This window comes from Drosophila simulans, chromosome X (genome assembly GCF_016746395.2).
Source record: "Drosophila simulans strain w501 chromosome X, Prin_Dsim_3.1, whole genome shotgun sequence".
Classification (NCBI taxonomy): Eukaryota; Metazoa; Arthropoda; class Insecta; order Diptera; family Drosophilidae; genus Drosophila; species Drosophila simulans.
Genome location: NC_052525.2, coordinates 8187756 through 8202249, shown reverse-complemented (window position 1 = coordinate 8202249; position 14494 = coordinate 8187756).

The following is a 14494-nucleotide window of genomic DNA, read 5'->3' as shown; positions in this document are numbered from 1 at the left end:
CCACAAACAAAAGTTAGTTCAATGGAGTTCTTCTGGAATTTTTTGTTTAGTTTTAATTTCAATTTAATTGTAATTTAAGCTTAACAATTTGTTTAAAAAACACAATTACACTCACTCGCACACACCACACACACACACACACAGCGACAAAACAACACACACACATACAGACCACACACACTCATAAACGAAAAGCATGTAAGGAAAATCGAAGAATATTTAGCATTTAATTCACTTAATCTAAGAACATTTTTTTTCCGCGGGATACATTTTAAGCGAAAAACGATGTAAACGATGATCTGGATGCAAGAGAAAGATAAACAAAATTAGTTATTAATATTTAAGAGCGGATCTATATACAGCATATATAATTATATATATGATCCCTATATATATATATATATATTATATATAATTATATGCTAACGTTTAAGCAAACTGGTTAATTCTTTTTTTTTTTTTAATTATAAAACCGAAAGAAAAACTAAAATAATTGTAAAAAGTTCACAAAAATATGATCAGATGAATAATATATATATAAAGAAAAAAAAACATAAGCACGTCTTTTTATTTATTCAACTCTCTGCAGGTTTAACGCAAAGTTTTAAGAAATAGTTGTATTAAATAAAATAATTTACCAATTCCAACTGGCTTGAGTCACACGTCGTCTGGCATTCCCAACTTGGCATAAATAACTTGGGATGCGGAATTCGGCTGGGCAAATAAAACCCGATCCTTAAAGGCTACCAGGCTAACATTCCGTTGACGGCTAAAATCCAATCACTTCTGATCCTCCAGTGGCTCTGGCTGTTTGTTTGCATTTGCGCATTTATTGGCAGCCGTGGGGCACGCGTCTGCTGATCCCGATCCCGATCCCAAAAGGTAGCCCTTCAACAAAACCCATACCCATACCCATACCATTTCCATTTCCATTTGCAGTCCGGGCGTGCAAAGCGAATTGGGCGAAACAGGGCGAGTCAAGTCAGCCATCATCATCATAAACCATTAATTCAGATCATAAAACTTATACAACTTGCCACGCCCCGCAGCCCCGCTGCTACACTCAACGAAATGGGTATTAAGTATATACATTTTAAGTGCGTTTTAGTTCTCTCAGCGAGTTCAGCGAACTTTCAGAACAGAAATCCTTATAAAAAATATTTTTTACATTTTTAGCCAATATAATATCAGTTTTTTGGCCAAAACTTCAAAAATATTGGTCCAAAAGTGGAATGTCATAGCTCGTTGAACTCGTAGCGAAATCAAATAGTGGCGAAAGTTTGGAAACTTAATTTTGGCCCATTTTTCGCAAATTTTAATGATGTAACCCCTTACAAAAATCGCAAAAATGACTAAAAATTTAAATTTTCCAAATTTTTCCAAAAATGATGCAGATCGTTAGCTTGGCTTTCCAGCTTCACAAAACAGTGTGTCATTTGGCTATGCATCTGATTTTGACCAAGTTACAGCTGAAAACCTGGCCTAGAAAAACACATTTTTGTCACAAATAGCTTAATTTTGATTACGACTACTGATAAAAACTTCAAATTAACATAAAATACATTTTATACTAGTTTTCTAGTTTTCCATGCTTTATAAATATCAACGATTTTTTCGCGATTATCAAGCTTTATTGTGCTATAAAGTTCTGTGAAGTGGCATGGTTCCCATTTTCCAACCACAAGTGCCCAGGTATTTCCCTTGAACTAGTCCACTTCTGGAGTTAATCTACGTCGACCGCCGCCGCTTGTTACTTGCGATTAATTATGCTAATGAAAATGCTGGGAAATTCATTTGCCATTTGCGGCTAATTGTCGCACCAGCTGGCGGCACGTGCGGCGGCTCAATCAGATTGCGAATCGGAGAAGTTGAAGTTGAAGCTGAAGCTATCCTATCTGTGCGATCCATCGATTCCCAAAGTTCTCGGATGGCTGGGAACCCCTATACCATTTTCCTTGCCAATTCGTTTGCTATCCGGCGAGACACGCGACCCATTTCTATTTCCATTGCTTTCGCTCGTTTATTCTTCCATTCCCATTTCCATTTCTATTTTTCAGAACAGAACAGAACCCAATCCATCTCCATCGGCAGTCGTCGTCATCAATGGGCGCGTGTTGCTTATAGAATTACCAACTAATTCGGTATTTATGAGGCTTCGTCGAGTGCATTTTGCTGGTCTAGGAATCGCTGTCGGTTGGCTTTCCTTGCCTTCTGTTCTGTTCTGTTTCGCAGGTTGTTTGGGATTGGATGTGGGTTTCGGTTCGGTTTGGGTTCGGGTTTGGGTTTGGGGGCACCGGAGGAAGCCAGCAAATTGAGATGCTACCCCCGGCAGGCAGGAAATTGTTTTTAATCTTCCGCTGCGCCTTTTCAGCGGCACGTAACCCCAAGCCAAAGAGCGGCGTTAAAATAAAATAGCATCCACTCATTATTTTCGGTAGCATGCCCATTTTGGGGTTGCCACGAGTAGAACGGGACTCGGATTTACCAGAGTGCAGCGATAAGATTCGATGCGGTTTGGCACAGATACATAGATTGGGCCGAGATTGCTGCCAAAAAGTGCCAATTAGTCCCTGCAAAGGGATGATGCTGCTCCTCCTGGTTGGCCTAATTGGCTGCCTGACCTTAAGTTGGCACTGGAATTGGGTTATAAAGACATTTAATTGAATTAATCCAATATCTAACTATGATAAAACTGCATTATTTAACAAAATAAGCCCAGCCATTGCAAACCTCCTATCACATATAACATTTAAATATATATCAACACATCCATATTTTGCAAACAACAAACATTTAAACCATATATATGTATATATGCACCTTATCGCTTGCCATTTGCCAAAAATCTATTAGAGTGGACCACTTTTTCTGCTGATTAGCGGTTGCCTGCCGCTGGTCGATTTGTCAGCCGCCACGTGACCGACCCCCTCATCTGATTAAAAGTCCCAGGGAATCCAGAGGCCAGATTCCGATCCCAATCCCAATCCCAATCCCGATGCTTCGGCAGGAGATGATTGGTATGATGATGAGCCGTCCGTCAATGTTTTCATCTTTCACGCTGGGCGACGGCGTTCTGCCTCTTTGGCATTTTATTTATCAACTTAATTTCTGGCCTGGCTTCGGCTAATGGAGAGCCATGTGAACCATGTGAAGCACCCCCACCATTTCACCAGCCCACCACCATTGACTCCAGTTCACAGTGAGAGAAAAAAGGTAGTAAGTACATATGTCGCTGTAATATGATTTAGAGTAACTAAGAAGTACTATCCATTTGGAACAAATAATGTTTGGTTGTGATAAGCAGTATTGAATAGTTTTCTGAAGGGAAGAAGCCCACTTTTTTTGGGCAGTGTAGCCACCCCTTTCCGACGGCGCCTGCTGCACTTGCCCGATAATGTGCGGCGTGTGTGTTTATTTTGATTTCCAGCAGCACGTAACTCCGCCTTCGGAAAGCCCCCCGGAAAACCCAGAGGCTGCGAGAAAACCCCTGAAAAATACCCCCACCCCTCCGACGCAGCAGGTTGAATGGCTTCGCCTTTGAAGTGGGCCGCTGATCAGCCGTGAAGTCGGCAAAAAGTCGATGAAAAAACTTATGCTAAGCAGAATCATCAGTTGAAATTTCGATGGGGAAATCTCATCACACACTGCCTTTTTGTCCATTTCTTGACAACTGATTAATTGAGCTGGAACACAAAGAGTTAACAAAGGACGCTTGTTTGGCACATGGAAAATTTTTTGGCACAAACTCAATAGACATGAGCGAAGAGAAAATCGGGGGAATTAAAGCCGCTAATTAATATGCGACTAATTCCATCTTGTGTTAGCGGATCGCAGCCTGACAAATTAGTCGGGGGATCTGTTTATTCAAGCGCCAGTGGAAATCAATAAATACGAAATATGTTAAAAGTTGTTAATGGACAAGGAGGTGGAGAGGGAATTCTTAGCTGTCGAAATATCGCTAAAATCTATCTGCTATATGAACTATCTAGTAAGATGTATTATCCACAACTATCAGCACATGTGAAAGCCTCACATGCACTTAAAGAATGAATTGAAAGAATTTGGAGACTGGAAGATAACAAAGACCCAAACTTTTGAGGTGCTTCATCTCGTTGGAGCTGGAGCTGGAGCTACTTGCCCACCTTCGCATATTTCGGCATTCATTCCATGCCATTCCATCCATGGGATATTTCACTGATGGTAGCTGGGGCCCAACAACAAAAGGTTAAGCTTAATTTGATTAATTAGTATGAAAAATGTTTTGAAAAATACCCATTTAATGCGCAAGCGAGATGGCAGCACCAAAATACGACGATTCCGAGTTCGTTTGGCTGCTATTTAGTACATATATACATACATATTATTCCAAAATATACATATATATATATAGATATGTGTGTATATGGATTTTCGGGCCTTTGTGTGCTTCGGCAGTGTTGTGGCTTGGAATGTGCTACTTGTATTGAAAAATGGCCCACAACAAAAGATGAGACTTGGAAATCAACGACATTACATACTGACATTTGCATATATTTGTTATTAAACACGCATTGCTTTAGCATGTGATTTAAGTTGAATTATTTATGCGATTTTATGCTATTTTCGCAGCAACAAAAACGCCACGAATTTATTATTGTTTTTTAAATACAATATTTAAATGACTCGGAATCGCCCGCCCGAAATGCGATAAATAATGCAGTTGGAGTTTGGGCTTGGGTTTGGGTTTGGGATTGGGCTTGGGCCGGTACTCGTACTCGTGCTGCTGCTGCCCGTTTCTCCCTTTGTGCTCATCTGATCTGATCTGACACTGTCATTGCATAAATTTCGGTTTTTTACAGCTGACAACAAAGCGCGTCCAGCTGACAAGAAGAGTTCGTTAAGGGAAGCCAAATAAATAAATAAAGAAATGCCTCCACGGTGGCTCACTCCGTTCATTCCGCTCGATTCCCGATTCATTGTGCTCCTGATAAAAATATAAACTTACTTTATGAAACACAATCATTTCCGACGATTCTACGTCGGTGAATTGAATTGGATCTATGATTGGTTGGCAAATTCCAGGAACAACAAAGTAAGCAGTGCGGTAATGAAACTGATGCAATTTCAAGGAAAAAATCAAATAAAGGCATTACATATAAACTGTGTGTTTTGTGTGCATCATATTTATGTAAGTTATATTTAAACTCATATTTGAATTGAGCTATGAACATGCCTAGGAACCTCAGTGACCTAGTTTTCAATTGAATTTATTAAGAACTTTGCTGTTTAGCAACTTCTTATAATATTAAACTTAGAATGCGTTTACTTAAATATTTTAAATATTACTTTAAATATTTAAAGCTGAAACATAACTACTATAAATCAAATAATAAACTTATAACATAGGACCAATTTGAAGCCCATTTGAACGAAGCTCAGTGAACGAACTCTTCTGGGACCGTTCCCACCACCGGTTCTGTTCCCACTGTTCCCAGTGCCATGTGAAATGCGTTCCACACACTCACACGCGCTCCACTTGCGTTCCAAGTGCGCCACTCGTGCTCTCTCGCTCCCACTCGCAGCGGCTCCGCGTATGCCCATCTCGCTCTGCCGCGGAGGGCGTTCACAATGTCGCGACGCAGCGCGTTGCTTACCGTTAAATTGTCGCCATTGCAGTGCGAGCGAGACGAAAACAGGAGTCGCATATTAATATTCCCTTGTGTGTGTGTCTCTTTTTGTTGCATGTATTTGTTTGCCTTTGCGTTGCTTACATTAATGTTTCGTTTCCACCTCTTCTTCCGTTTCTTCCATCACTTTTGGCTCTTTCTCTGCTCTTTCCGTTCTTTTTCCGATTTTTTTTGTGGATCCGAAAAGCCACCGTCAACAACATTTTTCGCCTCTCGCACTTCAAAGTCACAAAATTCGTCCTCTTTTCCACCTCTTTTGCTGTCTTCTTTTACCTCTTCCTCCTCCACACCTCCCCCTCCCATATTCTTTACCCTCTTTACCTATCTTGTTGTTTTTCTGGGATTGTATGTGGTTTTTTTTTTTTGCTCTTTGTGAAATTGGGGGGGTTTGATTTTCTACCGTGCTGTTTTCCCTCTTTTCCAGGCATTTTTCTTTTCTTTCGCTGTATTTTTCCCTTCTTCATTTGCTGGCAAAAATGTTTCTTTTCATTTGGCCAAACAGGCAACGCCAATCAAGCCAACCCCCATTCCCCGATTTAACCAACCCCCAAAAACCCCCTTTTTTCGGTACATAAGCCCCCTCTCTCCCCATCCTGCTGGTGGTAGCCCAAATATCGTACATAAAACTCGGTGAAAATCCAGGAGGGTTTAGGGGGTGGGCCATTTGGTCGTAGGGGTTGGTATAACGGCACCAGAGATAACGAACTAACTAACTAACTAACGTTGAAATCAAAATCAAGCAGGCAAAAATTCCACCTCGATGGAATGAAACGCGGGAAGGAGTACGATGGCATGGAATACGTACGTTGGATAGGGGGTGGAAAATCGGAGGGAAGCTAGAGAGGAACCAGAAAATAGGAGAATGGGTGAAAGTACAAAGGCGGGAGGAATGTCGAAAAAGAAAACAGGAGGATATATACAGGCAATTGCACTGACAAAAATAATTGGGTCTCTACTTTAGTTCGAAACTAATAAGCAATAATTGTTAATTTAATATTCGATGTATATTCAATATTTTACGTACATATGATGTTATAGAGCTACTATATATAGTATGTAAAATATGAAGTGTTCATTTTAGCCAATAAAGATCCTACATCCTACAAATAATTCGGTTTTTTAATGCTAGCATTTTTTCGCAGTGCACGCAAGAAAATCTATGGATGATGCAAGGATACGCAGTTTGAAATAGGGGGAGTGAAATAGGGTTAGTGAAACAGGGGGCACCATATAGGGGGTGCTCATCGGGTCTTGCACCGATGTAGATGCATATACATATATATGTCTGTATATATAGTTACATATCACTGCTGACTAGGCCTTCTCCCTGCGATTTCCTCACCCGATCCGTTTTGCAACAATTTTTCAGTTGACTTCCTTTCCTTTTTCTGTGATGTTTTCTCCTGTTTGTCTCTGTTTGTTTTGGATTAATTGAGGGACTAAGGCAATTAGAGTAAAAATTGATGGGCTTGGGGGATTTGGATTTTCACCAAAAACTGGCCAACTTTATTGGCTACCAATTTGTTGTTCGCCTAGAGGAGTTTCAATTAAGATCGCTATAAGGTGTGTGGAAAATGATAGAAAATCCGCTTAGAAGAAGGAGATTAAACAAAGGTGTTTATAATTTGTGGGGATTTCGTTGGGAAATAAATTTAATATTTAATAATATGTAAATGCAGTTTTATTTGTTTTTAATAGAAGGTTGTTTAAAAGTATCTAGAAGAACTAATTTTGGTTACTTAGCTGCTCACCTTCAGTCTTAATAACAAAAAAAAAAAACTTAAATAAAGCAGCTAAACAAAAGACACACAATCAGACAAAAGACAAACAAATAAATGTCGACGAAATTAAAGAAAATAAAACCGTATAAAAAATGAGCGGATTTTCGTTGTTATTATTATTTGGCATTATTATTATTATTCTGATTACATTTTGTTGTTTATTGTTTTAATTTCTGGCTGCCTTTGTAGTCGCTTTTTGCTCTCGGGTAATTTGCTGATTAAAACAACACAAGGTAAGACAACTTGATGCCGTTTTACCTGTCTGTTTGCTGTTTTCAGTTTGTCAGTTTTCAGTTGTCCCTGTGTGTGAATGCTTTTAAGCATTAAGCATTTTGAGTTTTCAATTCATTTGACTTTTCATTGCAAATGCCAGGGTATTATCCACACGCTTTTAAATTAATTAAATGCAGCACCGCCAGCACGGCAGTCACATTTCCAGTGGAGAGGGGGTGCGGAAAAGCCGCAGGGGGTGAGGAGTTATATGTGCATTTGCGTGTGTGTGTGTGTGTGTAAAAACACTGCACACCAATACAGGGAAAGCAATCCCAAAACTCAAACCCAATGCCAAGTACCCTACGGTAGTCAAGCAGCAACATCAGCAATCATAATCGTTTGACGACGAGTCGAGGGGATCAAACTGAGCGGGTTGGTGGAGAGGGGGTGGATTGAAATACCCTAACCCCCCCCACACACACACCCCTCTTTGCACGCACACAAGCAAAAAATACTCCATAATTAACAACACAGTTTATCTTATTTATAATGAAATTACAAGGAAGCTGTTAATACTTTTATAACCTAATTAGAACTAGGAGCATCAAAAAAAGCTGCTAAAAAATACTGGTAATTTAATCAAAACATAAATTAAGAAATAATTTATTCTTATTATATTATATCGAATTTACACCACAGTTATTTCAGACTTTTTAAGCTTTTTTTGTTAAGCAAATTAAAACTGAAAGTTCGAATTTAAATTCATACAAATTGCGTTCTGTGTGAACATTCGATAATGATGTCGATAATACGAACTGGACTGATAAATCTACGAAAAAAGAACGCTATAGACGAAAGGCCGCCACCCCTGCTGCCCTTTTAACCCCCTGAAAGCCCTCTTAACCCACCGATGGCCACATTTCCCTTATGCTAATTGGCATATGGTAAATTAAGCAGTGCGGCAACCAAAGCAACCAGCAACAACATTCGATTGCAGCTAAATATGGCAGCAAATGCAGCATTTTCTGAGAAAATTACACTAGAAATCTGTGGCAGATACTAGGCATTTGCATAACAACTTGCCAAAAATATTCAAATTAAACCAGTTATTATAATAATTTATCATTTGAGATAAGATTTTTGGAAAACAACCATTTTAGTTGGCAAATGTTTGCGAACAACACCATAGATAAAGTTGCTGTGGCAACTGCAACGGCTACAAAAATTCAGCCGCAATAAAAGCATCGAGTGTAACGAAAGAAGCCATAGTGCTAATGCCAAAAGCCGAAACACAAAGCAAAACACTAGTGACAAAGACCTCACGCCTCGTCACCAACTTTAACTGGCAACCAACGACATTTTTAGCTGAAAAGCGGTACATTTGCCTATACTAAAAATAGCTTCGAAACTATTTTAAAAAACTTATAGCATGGTGACCCAGAAATGCTCTTTTAAACGTGATAGGTTGATGCAATTCCGATAACTACAAACTAAACTTTCGATAATTAAGCTACAAAATCACAAATGATTAAGGTGGCAAGCAAACTGCTATTATAACCGAAAGTTCCCTAAAAAGTGATGGAAATCCGTTGCAAGTTGCAGCTGCAACACTCACCAATGCCAAGAGCAACATCTCAAGCAGCTTTGCCCAACTAGCAACCTGCAAATCCGGACAGGAACAACGGAATATTCATCATCGGCAGGAGCAGCAGGAGCAGGAGCACCAGGAGCAGCAGGAGCAGCGGGGAGGAGATGGAACAATTACCGGGGCAGAGGGTTTACCGACTGATTAGATCGGGGTAACTAATTTCAGAGCCGCATTTCCATTTTCCATTTGTTACGCAACATTTGCAGAGCAAGTGCGAGAGATAGGGATAGAAAGCGAGTGAGCGGGAGAGGGAGAGGCAGAGCTTGTGCTTCTGGGATTTTAAAGGGGCAACGCAGGGGTTTTGGCCCGGGGTTTTCAGGGGGATTCGGCACTCAAGATTGCGTTGCTAGGTGTTGGCATTAACTCGCTGGCAGAGCAGCAACATCAGTCATCATTTAGCCATAATCAAAGCAATCACCCGCAACCAGGGGTATTATTATTATTATAATGGAGGTGGGGGTGGGTGGGGGTTGTTGGATTCTGGCTCTTCACTTCGGCCCGAGAGTTAAGTCAAAATGTTAATGTACCGTTCCCATTCGAATGCTCTGTGTTCTCGTTCAAGTTAAATGCATATGTCAACATTTTGTGGCATTTTCAGGGATTTTCCATTCAACAGGGAAAGGGATAATGCCAACTGCCGTAGGATATATACGAGTATATATGTATAATATATGGAATAATGAGCGGGGTGTGTCGGCTAATTAATGAAATTTTTCACTAGGTTAGCTAGCAAAGGCGTTCGTTTACATTCCGTAATTGAGTTGTTTTCGACAGCGGATATGTAATTATCTCGATTTGCATTGAATTGTGCGACAAACAACAAAGTTATTGATTGTTAATTATATACGATTTATATGTACATTCAGTTATTATTTATTAGCTATTACAGTCACTTTGTGGGGATTTATACTGGGGATAGAGCTACCTGGCGGCCAAGGAAGTATTTAGCACATCTTAATTAATTGCCTATATATCAGTTTTATTTAGCATATGTATTGAAAATGCATGAATTTATTGTTTGTTGATTAAAGCCAAAGGCTCTTGGTGTTTAATGCAAATTTATGATGCATTTTTTTAACCAAATAAGGCGTAGATTCGTCTATTTAGAATGCACTTTAATATATTATTATTTTATGAATTTTAAGCAGACTGTTTTTTAATGGGCACTTTGGAATCCCTTACAAGGGATCGCATTCCATTCCTTTTATCCAAACCAATCAACACCCGAGGCAAAAGTTCGTCCCTTTGTTTGGTCGTATAGGTGATAGTTCCAATTTCAGAGTTATTACCCGATTCGGATTCACTGATTCCCTGCACTCTGAGGTTTCCAAACTGTCAATCAAGCGATCGGCTTTCAGATGGACAAAAAAAGGAGGACTCCTCGAACTCATCTGTTCCTCCCCGAAATCGAAATCAAAATCGTGGCATCCATTGTGTTGATGTTTTGTGTGCTGCCGATGGCGACACCATCGATATATGATGTATATACATATATATATTGCCAAGATCATCTTTGGGTCCATTGTTCTCCATATATATGTATACATGCACATAATGATGATCTTGAGGCAGGCGGACAATCCTTGCATTGACATTTCTCACTTGGGCGCGATAAGCGATCAGGGATCTGAAAACTCGCATCTCGAATTGGAAGCCGGCGAGTGTCAAAAACCATTTGAGGCCAAAATAGAGCAAACATTTCAATTAGGCAATATCTGGTAACTCAATATGCCTGGGCTGAGCTCTTTTTTTTTTCTTTCAAGTCCTCACAAAATGGCGCAACCATTTGATTTATCATTGTTGAGTAAGCTAATGAAACAATATCTGAATATAGTTAGTTAGGTATAGTTTCATTTGTATACAAAACTATGTTTTTAAAGCTCTTGGCTTTCCCTTGCTGAATTTAATACGATTTTCCGCCATTTTGCACTCTGCCACAAGGATCCTTGAGCGATCCCTCCCAGAAAACTTGAACTGCGGAGCAGGAAAACTAAGACTCCAATTAGCCTGGCTCTTCAGCTCTGCCCACCGTTGCTCATTATATGGGAGGTGGGTTTCGGTTCCGGCGTTCGTTCGAGTGTCTCCAGTTCAGGGAAAACGTGAAGCACTTGCTGTCGGCCCCAACACTTGGCATCTGGCCAAGGGAGAGCAGCCACGGGTATCTGGTGACAACAGCAATGCTGGCCAATGGTCCACAACAGAAACAGAGGCACACGAAAAAAAACCAGTGGATCCTTAGGAAAAGTAAAATAATGTAATATGTATATAAGTCGAAATAAAGGATGTACCATACCCACTAGTCACTTACTTTCTCCAAGTGCATGGGTGTGGGCTGAGCGGGGGATCTTATAATGTTGCTGTAACTATGCTTCAGCTTCAGGTGGTGGCCAACAGGTGAGCGGGGATTGGAAATGGGCTGGCTTGGTTGGGTGTGGGGATGAAAACGTCAACATAAGCAGGCAAGGTATTATTTTTAAGCTCTTCCTTCATTGTCTGCCCTCCCAGACGCTGACAAGCGACATGGGGAATTGGGGGAAGACAATGGCGATGGAGGACGGGCATCGGGCAACGGGCATCGGGAATTGGGAATTGGTAAACGTGGGTCCAAGACCAAGACCAAGAAAAGCTGAAGAAGAAGATGTTGACGTTGACGTTTGGATCGAACTAAATAAATGTATTTACTTGTACTTTGTGGCCCAATATAAGCAGGGGGAAACAACAGAGGTGGGCGGAATAAGGGCTGAAGGGTTGGGGATGGGCGGTTGTAATTCAAAACCCTCGCGAACTGAACAACTGAAAGAAGTAAATTAAAAGAACACAAATGCCAGCGAAGACAACGGCGGCGAAAAGAGATGGCAACATATATAAATAGGTAGACAGATAGAGTTCAAGATACAGGGGAAATTTCTTAAATAATACAACACCATAGATGCAATCAATTTTTAGTATATAACAAATGTTTGATCATGTTAAATAGGCTGTTTTTAATATATACTGTTAGCTGTTAACAACTTTAGTTGATTGCTATGACACTAGGACTTTGCAATTTCTGTTGTTCCTGAGAAATGTTGTTCTATTTAGCGAATTTCGACTGTAGAGCGGGAAGCCTAAGTCGAAGCTGGCGAAGCACAAATGAAATGCCAAGAAATATGTCAATGAATTCCGAGTGCCCTGACAACCGAGCGATGGAGGGCCCGCGAAAGAGACGGCCATATGCGATGGATGTCAGTGCGAGCGAGAGGGACAGCTGGGGACTTAGTGTGGTCCAGTCCACGGTGCCCATGTCCAAGTGCCCAAGCCCCCAAACCAATCCAATGGAACCTGGACTGAACTGGCCACAGGGAACGCTCAATGTTGGATGTTGGATGTTGTACGTTGGACGTGGGACGCCGTCACATTGATGGACGCGAAATGGAGCGGTGCGGGGGACAAAGGCAGGGGGCTGTTCGAGGGTGGGCGGGGTGGTTCGATGGACGCAGAGGGGGCGGGGCAGCGGCTTAAGCTGGACCCAAGTCTGTCGCTGACTGTGGCCCCCGGTTTTCGGGATACCCTAATATCGATGGCAAGGGTGTGGTCACTTATTGAAGTCACATAACATTGAACAAATTTAATACATTTATTTACTCAAATTCAAAGTGGAATTATTTATATAGCGAGTACATTTATACTTATTTTTTTGTTAAATATTAGTAGTTGGATTCGGTTTTTTACAGAAACTCAAATCTATAACGCTGTTTCTTGATAACTAAATTAAACAACAGTAAACTATATTTTCGTATTTATTTAGTTTTGCAGAGCATCACGAGTGCGACTTGAATGCAGAAAGATATCTGCCTGTTGTTACTCGCATTTTGATGAGGAAAAATGTGTGCTCTAATTGACAGTTTTTAGATTTTAATCTTTGGCCTCTTGGGAGCAGGCAGGCGAGGGGAATAGAAGGGGATCGGGGATCGGGGATTGGGGATTGGAGAACAGGGAATGGGGATCGGAGATGGGGATCCAGTGAGCGAGAGAATTCGACTCCTCGCTAATGCATTTTTAGCGTTTTTGGACGCCCATGCGATGACGATGGACGTGGATGTGGAGATGGAGAGATGGCGAGATGGCGATGGGAGCAGCTTATGGCCACCAACAATGACATGTGTGATGGGCGGTGTGGGTATATTCATATATTCATTCATGCATCCCATATGCTCTTTGTCAATTAAGCAATCAGCAGGAAGTTTGCTGCGCACTTTGCCTTATCATCGTTCGCTCTCTTTCTAGCCGCGTGTCGCCGTCTCTTTCTCGTGGAACTCGCTTCATTGCATCAGAAAATCACATCATCAAAAGCCTGTGTCTTTTTTTAACCGATACCCTCGATCGCGATAATATAGATGGGGTTGTATAAATACCAGTCGGAACAAGAAATAGGGGATGCACTTTCATTGTTTTTTTTTATAAAGTGATCAACTAACTGTGGATAAGTAACATTCACCACATAACTTTGAAATGTAATGTTTTAATATATTTTTCTTTTGATTAATACCTTAAATCATACGAAATACATACGAAAAAGTGTAAACGTTGAAAACAAAAGGAAAGTGTATTTAAATGTGTCCACGGTATGCCCATCGTCGATCATAGTGTGTGATCTTTCCATCCTTTGCCGTTTGCCTTCTGACACTTGACGTTTGTCGTTTGTCGGCGGGCGATTTTCATTTTCACAGCAGTCGCCAAAGTAGAAGGAGGGTTTACAAAATACAAAAAAAGGAGAGAAAATAAATGAAAGGAGCTGGCGAGCGAGGGAAAAAATGCTCGGCGAATTGAAAAGAATGTTGAGCCGCATATTAAATACCACCGCCTGAGCTCAAGTGTCAACAGAACTCTACGACTCCGTCTCCGCCTGCGAATCTGGTGCCCACTCCTCTTTATTCCGATCCGGCTTCGGATTCTGATTCAGGCAATAATCGGCAACAGGGGCGAACTGGCAAAAGTATAACCGGACCCGGCAAAGACCGCCCGCGGCGTAATTGAATATTTGGAGTGTAAAAACCGCACCCGGGTTTTACCATATGCATCAGCGGGAAAATGATAGGTGGTGATGGCCATCGTGGCTCTTTCACCCTGGAACTTTGCATCAAAAGATCTACCGATGAATCGAAGATTTGTGCAATGATAGGTGTCATTATTATGCGTTTAATTAC